Raw genomic sequence first — 9,167 nt, 5'->3', positions numbered from 1 at the left:
GTATCTGCTGTAGCAAAACAAAGTCAGGACAGCATTTTATTTTCTTCATGACGGCAAGATGTAGAAGATTCTGAACATGAAAGCAAAACAATATCAGTATATACACATAAATATATATACATGCATATTTTGAGCTTATAGAGGACTGTTTTAGACATTGTTCAACATTTTGGGTAATACACTCATTTTCATTATTTCCCAGAGTTAGATGAGGAGTTTGATTTGACTATCTGAAGATTGTTCGCTTAGCGCCCCAAGCAGTTGGGGGTTCAGGAGCTTGCTCAAGGCCTCCTTTGGCAGTACCCAGGAGGTGGACTGGCACCTCTCCAGCTACCAGTCCACGCTCCGCAACGCTGGTCCGAGCTGGATTCGAACTAGCGAGCCTCCGGTTCCCAGCCTATTCCTTACGGTCTGAGCTACTGCCGCCCCGTAAAGTTATTGAAAGAATTGTTTTGGTGTAAATAAAGTCAAAACTCTGCTGCTTGATTCTTTGCTAAGAATAGATCACTGCAGTTCTCACGTTTTTGTCGTCTTACTGCCTACTATAACTGTCAGGTATTTTTGCCACATTGACAATTTCGGTTTGTCAGTCGATCCGGACTGAAATATCTTAACTACTGGATTTACATCTTTAAGCCCTGGATATACTTGCTTTTAACTACGCATTCGCTAATATCCTTGTTTAAATTTGGGAAACGGACCAGCCTTAATTAACATGACTTACTGCTAAGTTATATATAAAATAAAGATGTGATCTCTTTTTGCAATTATCCTTATTATTTTACTTGCTGTGTACCAACCAATCCATACCTTTTTACCCGTTGAAATACCTTTTCTACTTGCAAGAAAGTGATTGCAGCCTCTGTTGACTGAAAGGTAGATTCTGCCTCAAAATGACTTGATTTCATTCATAACAGCATTACATTTTTACTGACATACTGACCACCAAAACAAAAATGTGCCCGGTTTTCATTTCAGAAATCTGATCGCCTTACCTCAACTGTACTGTGCTAATTAACAAATGTTATAATGCTTACATGATATGTCTTACATAAGGATTTAGCTCAGTACAGTTTCACAGAGCTGCTAGCAGGGCTCCAGACACATAATCTTGTTTACCCCAAATTAGGAGCAGAACAGTCTGCTAGCACCGTTATTGACCAATTACAAAAAAACAGAACAAGAACCCCTCTAGAAAAGAAGATTTTAATGATAAACCACATACTTGAGATATAGCATGGCAACCAGGACCTAAATCATTAACAATAACACAATAAATATATAGATGGTTATGATACATGATAACTTTTACCATTTAGAGGGACACTTAAAGCTTTTCTACTTTAAATACAAGACCAGGACAGGACTTAGCTCCAGTGTTTGGTTGCAAATGACCGCGATAACCAGAGGTTCTTTTGGTACAATAAAAAAAATAAAAAATGCTGTTTTAAACACTGATCAGTATAGGCAGCTTTTCTTATTTAGGTCTCATTACAATCTAATTAAATCTGGTGGTAATCCTTAATATTGACTGTAGAGGCACTCACTTACAGGCAGTGGTGTTTATCTGACACTTTAGAAACTTTCTATGTAACATTTAGTTAGATCGTTATCAGGGAAATCAAGAGAAGGAAGCGAACAAACATGTTCCTCTAAATGCTGCTGTAAACAAGCAGACCCAGAGGGGAAATAAAAAAAAACAGCACTGCAGTGGAGAGGCGCATTAATAAACATACCCACACTTTCTACTTGATAATACGGGGCATATTCTAATGAATTCCTTTAAAATGAATGTAGCAGTGTAAGCACAATGTGAGAATATAGTGAGTATGATTTGTATGCTGCTATGCTGTGTTTGTTATGCAAACCCACCCAGTTAAAGTAAGAAGTTTTGCAGTATTTTCTGCAACCCAGGAGTTTCCTCCATCTCCCTCTAGGAGCCCTGGACTTCTGACTCAAAACCAGCTTGGAGATACACCACGACCCACATGGACATTTAAATTAACTGTCAGAATATGTTGGACAATATGACATGGAAACCTCCAATGCCGTGTAATGATATTACTATCTAAAATATGAACACACAAACTGAATAAACACACAAAGAATCAACACTGTTTATTCTTTTTTGTTGGTAGTTTTATAGCAGTTTTTCTTCACTGAAACAAGTAAGAAAGAAGTCCTGCAAGTTAAATCTGAGATAATCAAAATACTTTGAGAGCTTTTAGTTTTACATTTCTGATATAACCAGACCTGCAAACTGAGCTAAACATTATCCTACTGCGCAAATCTAGATAACCTTTTCGTCTGCCCATGACTTCCACTTATGTTTTAACTTTAAGTGGGCTAGCAGCCTTAAATCCTCTCTAAAGCTCTGGTCCTCGTCACTGCAGAAATACTGCTACTGCCGGCAGCAGCGCTAAATGCATAAGGAGCTATTTCAGTGGTGTAAATTTAGAATCTAAATGTTGAGCACATGGTTCACAATGTCGCACGCTGATATATTGAGCGCCGGAAGATCAAAGTGCGAGCGCCTGAAAAGATGTGAGTGCAGATGAACATGTCAAGCACAAAGACACAGAACTGAGAGGTCAGAGGGAAAAAAAAAAAAAAAAAAAAAAGTGTGCTTACACAGTGGAGCTAAGCACATAGATTTAGTGTTGCGTGCTTTGAACTGCTCCCGGAGAGCTTCTTTCTGCATATTCAAAACGGGAGCGTATCTATGAGCCAAGGTCCTAACCCCCTAGCACTAGAACTGGGGAACAAAATGACCCTTTGTTGTGTTAATTTGGTAAACCTTAGGAGGAACCATGTTTATCACCTCCCCAGGCCAACATCCCACAGAGCTTAAGAATCTAAAGTGATGTAATTCGGATGCTTCACTTTTCCTTTGTTATTAACTTAAAGTAAGACAACAGCCACCTGCTAGCTGTGATGAAATGACGTTATAAACTGAGTCTACAGAAATGACAAGCAGCGGGCAGTAACCACACTGTGCCAGGCAACCCACTAAACTGAATGCATAACTGCTGTGCATAACAGCTGTGCACTGGCTGTCTGTGTGCATGTGTCTTTTTATGGCCCAATTTGGGTTTTGACTCCAGATGGTCAGTCTGGCATTGTCTGAGTCAGCAGCAGCGCTCCACATCTCCAAAACCATACTGAGGGCTTAAACGCTCCAGAGCAGTGGTTCCCAAACTTTTTTCAGCTAAAGACCCGAAAGAGGAATCTGGTGTCTCCCTGAGACCCAAATTTACAAAAATCATCTACAAACTATGGATGAAGGGCAAAACACCATGTCTACAAAATGCATTTGTGAATTGGAAAGTCCGATTCACACACACAAGTATGTTGTGACAAATTCAAATCAACACCTCTTGAAGGATTCTTCTTTGCAAAGAGATGTTTGGACTGTCCCCAAATACAGCGGATGTTGCGTTTGGAGATACCCGTCGTATTTAAAACCAAACCCTGAGAGCTTCTCCACATATTACACATTATACAGGGGTCTCCATTATTGGAGACCCAATAAAAAAGGGACTGCAACCCATTTTGGGAAACATGGCTCCAGAGCATAATTTAGTTAAAGTTCATGAGGACATGATGTCAGGATGAGGACCCTATGCATGTGTTCGCCTTAGGTCACCAGCTCACTATCGGAGAGCAAAATCAAGGACTGCATCCTCTAAAGTCAACATTTCAAGACTTGAGACCACAACTAGGGTATCCTTCACAGCCCTCTGCCTCCCATAATCCACTGAGTGCTGGCTGCTCTGTTGTAGGATGATGCTTTTATGCATGCTTGGCCTCTGCTGGCAAAACAAAATGGTAAACTTACTGAACAGTGGACACAATTGAGGAAAGGGCATTTTAGCAAAATGTAACATAATCAACTGGTTGCTGTCATTGCTAATAGATGCTCTTCTACTACTAATATTCAATTTATATAACACCAAATCACAACAACAGTTCTCTCACAGTGCTTTTCATAAGAGAGCAGGTCTAGACCGTACTTGTTATTTACAGAAGCCCTACTACTACTACTCCTCCTCTCCTAAGGCCTAGGGGTATCCTGGATGTAACAAATGTGTTGCTTCCCACTCTTCCCATTCTCAAGCAATGCCAGAACAAGAGGAAATACAATTTAGCAGTTTTTATTAGTTTCAGAGATAAGCAGTGCCCAAAACCACCAAAACATTAAGAAAACCTAGAACTTTCCTAAGCCAAAAACAAAGTAAAGAAGAGACAAAGCTCTAAACTAGGCTTCTAATCAAGAACAGGAGAAAAAGGGTGCAAACAAAAAAAAGGGCTTCTCACTCCTAACTGCTTGTAGCTGACACACAAAGAAAATTGCTACATAGTAAACAACATGGCTAAAGCCAACAAAACAAGGTTGTCATAAGACAATAATCAAAATTATTAAGGTAAACTACTTACAAAGTCTAATGTGCTCACTAGACAGGTTCTCTACTCACAATGGAAACAGGCAATACACACAGTACACAGGCTCATGTTGGGAACAGCACAGAGAGAGGAGAAGGCGTTATTGTCAGTGGGGTTTAAGATGGCTGCTGTCATCCAGGTGACCAATCAGGAGACAGCAATCAGCTCTGCAGCACCAATCCAGTGTGCCCACCTGTTCTCCATTACCAGTTTTTTATTCCTTTTTTAAACTTTACAAAACAAAACAGTAATATTATACGCCACCAGTTTAGACAGTTTATTGAGGTGTTTTAAAAACATGAGTCACACGTAAGTTATTAAGAATAAAAAAAAACATCATTGTTATTTCTGCTTCTTTGTCACTGTAAGAAAAGATACACCATATCTACTCAATAAAAATGAGGCAAAAGATTACAAGCAATATTATTAATTAAATTTCACAATGTTTGGTATTGAGTAAATACTTGAGAATAAATGTTCTCCATTTAATATGAGTAGATTCAAATAGAAAACAGAACTGAATTAATTATAACCTAAACAAAAAAATTTAGTTGATTTGAAAAAGGTAAACTCCCTAATGTGTAAATAGCACTAATAATATAAATTTTATTATATATATCAACAGTATTAATTATCTCCACATAAGGAACATAGCATGGGGGCAGCCGATCCAGGCCACCAGCTTGGTAGGGGACCCCCACATGGATGCAAATGTGTTGTGTCATTCAAAGAACGTTTCGTTCATAAGACCTAATCGTGTGTATGACTCGGGAGAAACGGGTCGTCTCAGTGACTGATTCTTTCATTTTCACACATGCGTGAAGGATCTTGGACTCTTACGTTCACTCGTCACACGGCAGCTGCATGGGCTCCGTCAGCACAGGAAACAGAATTGATTAGTTCACGACTCTCAACTGTGGGTCTGTTTGAGTCGTTCATTTGTCACGTGACAGCTCGGCTACAGGGCTGTGGTAAGCAGGAAGCACAGGAAACAGAATTGATTAGTTCACAACTCTCAACTGTGGGTCTCTAGGTCTGAGTCGTTCATTTGTCACGTGACAGCTCCTACTGTGGAGCAGGAATGAACTAATCGTTCACCGCTCACATGGGTCCTCCTCAGTCTTTCATTCACTCGGCAGGCTGAGTGACTGCCAGCGCCGGAGAATGAGAGGCAGGTCGTTCACAGCTCGTGACCTGTGAACGACCTGCAGTGTTTGAGAGCGATGTGCTCGTGTGTTTCTCTGGCTGCAGAATCTGGACCTGATGTGGGCCATTCTGCGTCCAGACCTGCCAAACTGCTGCATTTATATAATGTGTTAATATTTCTTTGTTCCTCTCTCTGTGCTGGAGTTCTTTTAAGAACTTGGTGGCTTGATCCAGATTATTATTAAATTGGTTGAATTTTAATAAGAGTGTGTTTGTTCATATAGTGTATCAAGCTTATTACTTCAATATATTTACTGCATATCTGATATTAATATTTTACTCATGGATAGGGACGTTAGGCTGCTGTATGAATGAGCACTTTAGAGATAATGATAGTAATTATATACATAAGCCTTTATATGGCTGGTCTGGTTGTATATAAAATGGAAGGATTTAGCCGGAGTAGTGGTTTTTACATGGTTTGAATTTGGTTATGGGCCCAGGGGGGTTTATATAATGATGACATACAGTAATCAAGAGGTGAATTTGTGCATTATACTTTGTCATATAAAGCAAGCCAGGCAGCCTTCCGTACTTGAGAATGGTGCTGTTTTTTAATCGCCCACTAGAGGGCTGCAGCGCCGCAACAAGCAGCCTAGTTCAAATGAACGAAATGAACGAAATGACTCAAAAAAAAAATTTGTTAATTTCAATGAGCGAGATTTGAATGAATGAGTCTGTCAAAAGACTCAATCTTGCCATCACTAGTAGACATGGCCATAAAAGAGAATTGCTTTTGATACATCAGTCAATGGTCAATGCAGCCGAACTTATCAAATAAAACAGGCACTTCACTCCTGCTTTCAATAGCAAACCATAGACTGCATAGAAAAAAAAAACAAGAATGACAAGAACAAAACACTGTATTCTATATTCTTTAAAAAAACATAATTCACAAAGTACATTTTGTATTTCAAATAAATAGGAGACTTATTAGCTAATTTTAACAAAACTCCCTTCACCGCCATGCATCATGGGAATTCTTGACAGGAAGAGCTTTTCAATTAAAATTTGCCTGATTACATTAATTTGAATTCACTCAATATTCTCTCTATTTGGGATTAGATAAATATAATGCTTATGTTTTATTTAACTACAGTTGGTGGATTTTATTACAAACATTTTTATTTGAAATTGAATTAAATATTTGCCTCAAAATCAAAAACACAATCATATTGAATATATTTTACCTAATACATTAATTCAAATCTACATGACCACAGAATCCTTTTTTACAATGAATGGCATTTAATTGACTTAGTGAAAGCCAAAGATACACTGAACACATGGAAAGTAAAATGTACGTATGTGTATCGTTTTGTATTAAAAAATGTGAAAAAGCCCTGTCATTAAAATAGATACTTTTTTCATCCAAATCAGACATAACAGTGAATTAAATAAATCTTTACAATTGATAGGCTCTAATTTATTCAAGGTAGACAGCTAACGTTAGCGTAATAACATTAAGTTAACCAGTCACACTAAACGGTAGGGTTATCAAAACATTAACATTAAAAGGCAAATTAGCCTCATTAGGTATAACCAGAGATAGAGATAGAGATATTTGCCTGTAGGTGGTCATGAGTTACACCACATGAACTGAACTAATGAGAAAGCCACTGCCTGGCGTAAGTAATGGCAAACCAGGCAGTCTGGACTAGCCTGGCGTACATCACGAGTGAGTGACAACTCGAGATTCGTATCATTTAGATATGAGAGTAAACTTGGCGATGACCAAAATCACTTGTTCTGGTCTCTATGAGGCTGAAAAAACACATTGAGACTAGTGAGCAAGAGACAGACCGAGGAAGACGCAGCTGGAGCCAGAGACGCCTCAGCTGTGACAACTAGATTGTTGCCTGTCACATTCAAGGCTTTCAGATGGACCCTTTCAAATAAATGCCACTGAGCAGTAAGCAGAGAGGTGGTCTGGCTCTCTGTTCACTTTTTTGGTGTGAAAAAATAGTCTGTCTAAATGCTGCAGTCAGCTCTCTGTTTGGAGGTCAGACAGGAGCTGACTGTCACTTAGCATTTGACTATCTTAGCTGTGGTTTGTACCAGGTCCAGTTAATCTTTCAGCAGTTTAACAAGCTGCTGCTGGTTGATGTCAGTGTGACTGCTTTGTCAAAATAATCACAGGCTCAAAGAGAATGTTTTTGATCAATTTTCCTGCCGTGAAAACTTGCCAAGATTGGAATCCATCATAACTATATAAGCTATCAACATGCTGTTCTCCGTGAAGAATTTAATGAACCCTACAGTGGGTGAGTGTTTGATGCTGATATGATTTAATAATAATTAATGTAATTCATTCTCATTACAAAATAAAAATGTTAAATTACTCATTCAAACACAATACAGCCTTTCTCTGTCTGGTATGAGCAGTAGTTTATTGTTCACTTTATGTAACTGATATTAGTCAGTTTGGAAACTTTATGACTATTTTCTACTTCTGCAGCAGATACAGTATGTTTAAAGCAAGTATTTTAATCCTAAAATAACAGCTTCAAAATCATTTTGAAGGTGCACTTGCAGCTCGGTAGGCAGAACTATGTAGGATTGAAATCCTGGGCAGGATTTCTATTGTAAGAACAAAACTTCAGCAAGCAAGTTATAGGAAGAAGCAAAGAGTGTATAATGTACAATGTAAGTTCTTTGGAATAAGTTAGCTCGGTATTCTCAGTATGGATAATATCATGGCAAGAAGAAGACGTTGGAGGAAGAGAAAAAGAGATAGTGACCGAGCAAGCCTGGTAACAGTCTGAGCCTGTCTGTGGCAAATGGGCACAATTCCTCCAAAGGAATACGTTGCATCCACTGCAGCTGGTTCAAGGCTGCTGGCTGAAGTCCTCTACTGCACAGATTTCAAAACATTCTGTACATACTAGTCATTTCGACACCAAAATATTTGATAATAGGACCCAAAAATACTGAAATTACCCTTTAATACTGTCAGTTTGTCAGACAATTCAAATTACTTTAGGCAGGTCTCACACATTGTACATTAGGTTAAAACTTTTTAGTTATTATAAAGTAATTAAAATAAAAAGAATCTGAGCAACAAACATGTCCCCTATATTGATGGTCATGATCCATGATCCATGACCATCAAGCCTCAGACATGGTGACCTCTGGTGGCATTTAGGGAACACAAGGACACAGAAGCTGGTCTTTAGAGTGCATGCTGTGTATTCTAGACAACCCATGTTTGTTTTTTAACTGCACTTCAGCTAAGGACATCTGCAGTTTGCAGGAGCAATGTACCAAAAAGGTCTGCAATTACCATAAGGAGATACTGACTCACGAGACACAGAAACAAAGCACTGCAGGTAAAAATGAACACAGGTGCTGCATCTTAGAAAGAACTTTGTGCCAACTTGTCATGCATGGCAGGAAAACCTCAAAGTTAGACTTATTTTGTCTAATGTGCAAGCTCCTGCTGTCGCAGACACCAAAAACTATAATGGCGCCAGATCTTTAAATTACAACTCAAGAGAGAATAAACTGTAAAATATATT

At 38.7% G+C, this 9,167-nt stretch overlaps 1 long non-coding RNA gene across 1 annotated transcript; it reads right to left on the bottom strand.

The window, feature by feature from the left end:
- Nucleotides 1-1,192: 1,192 nt before the first annotated feature.
- Nucleotides 1,193-4,520, bottom strand: LOC119898099. The gene is made up of 2 exons (XR_005443484.1): nucleotides 4,438-4,520; nucleotides 1,193-3,812 (listed from the first exon to the last, which is right to left on the bottom strand). It is a non-coding gene; the product is annotated as an uncharacterized LOC119898099 (long non-coding RNA).
- Between the last annotated feature and the right edge of the window lie 4,647 nt (nucleotides 4,521-9,167).

This window comes from Micropterus salmoides, unplaced genomic scaffold, assembly GCF_014851395.1.
Source record: "Micropterus salmoides isolate LMB-PRFRI ecotype aquatic unplaced genomic scaffold, ASM1485139v1 Ms_hic_scaffold_11, whole genome shotgun sequence".
NCBI lineage: Eukaryota > Metazoa > Chordata > Actinopteri > Centrarchiformes > Centrarchidae > Micropterus > Micropterus salmoides.
The sequence above is the reverse complement of the archived record's forward strand: the minus strand, read 5'-3'. Positions and strand labels throughout refer to the sequence as shown.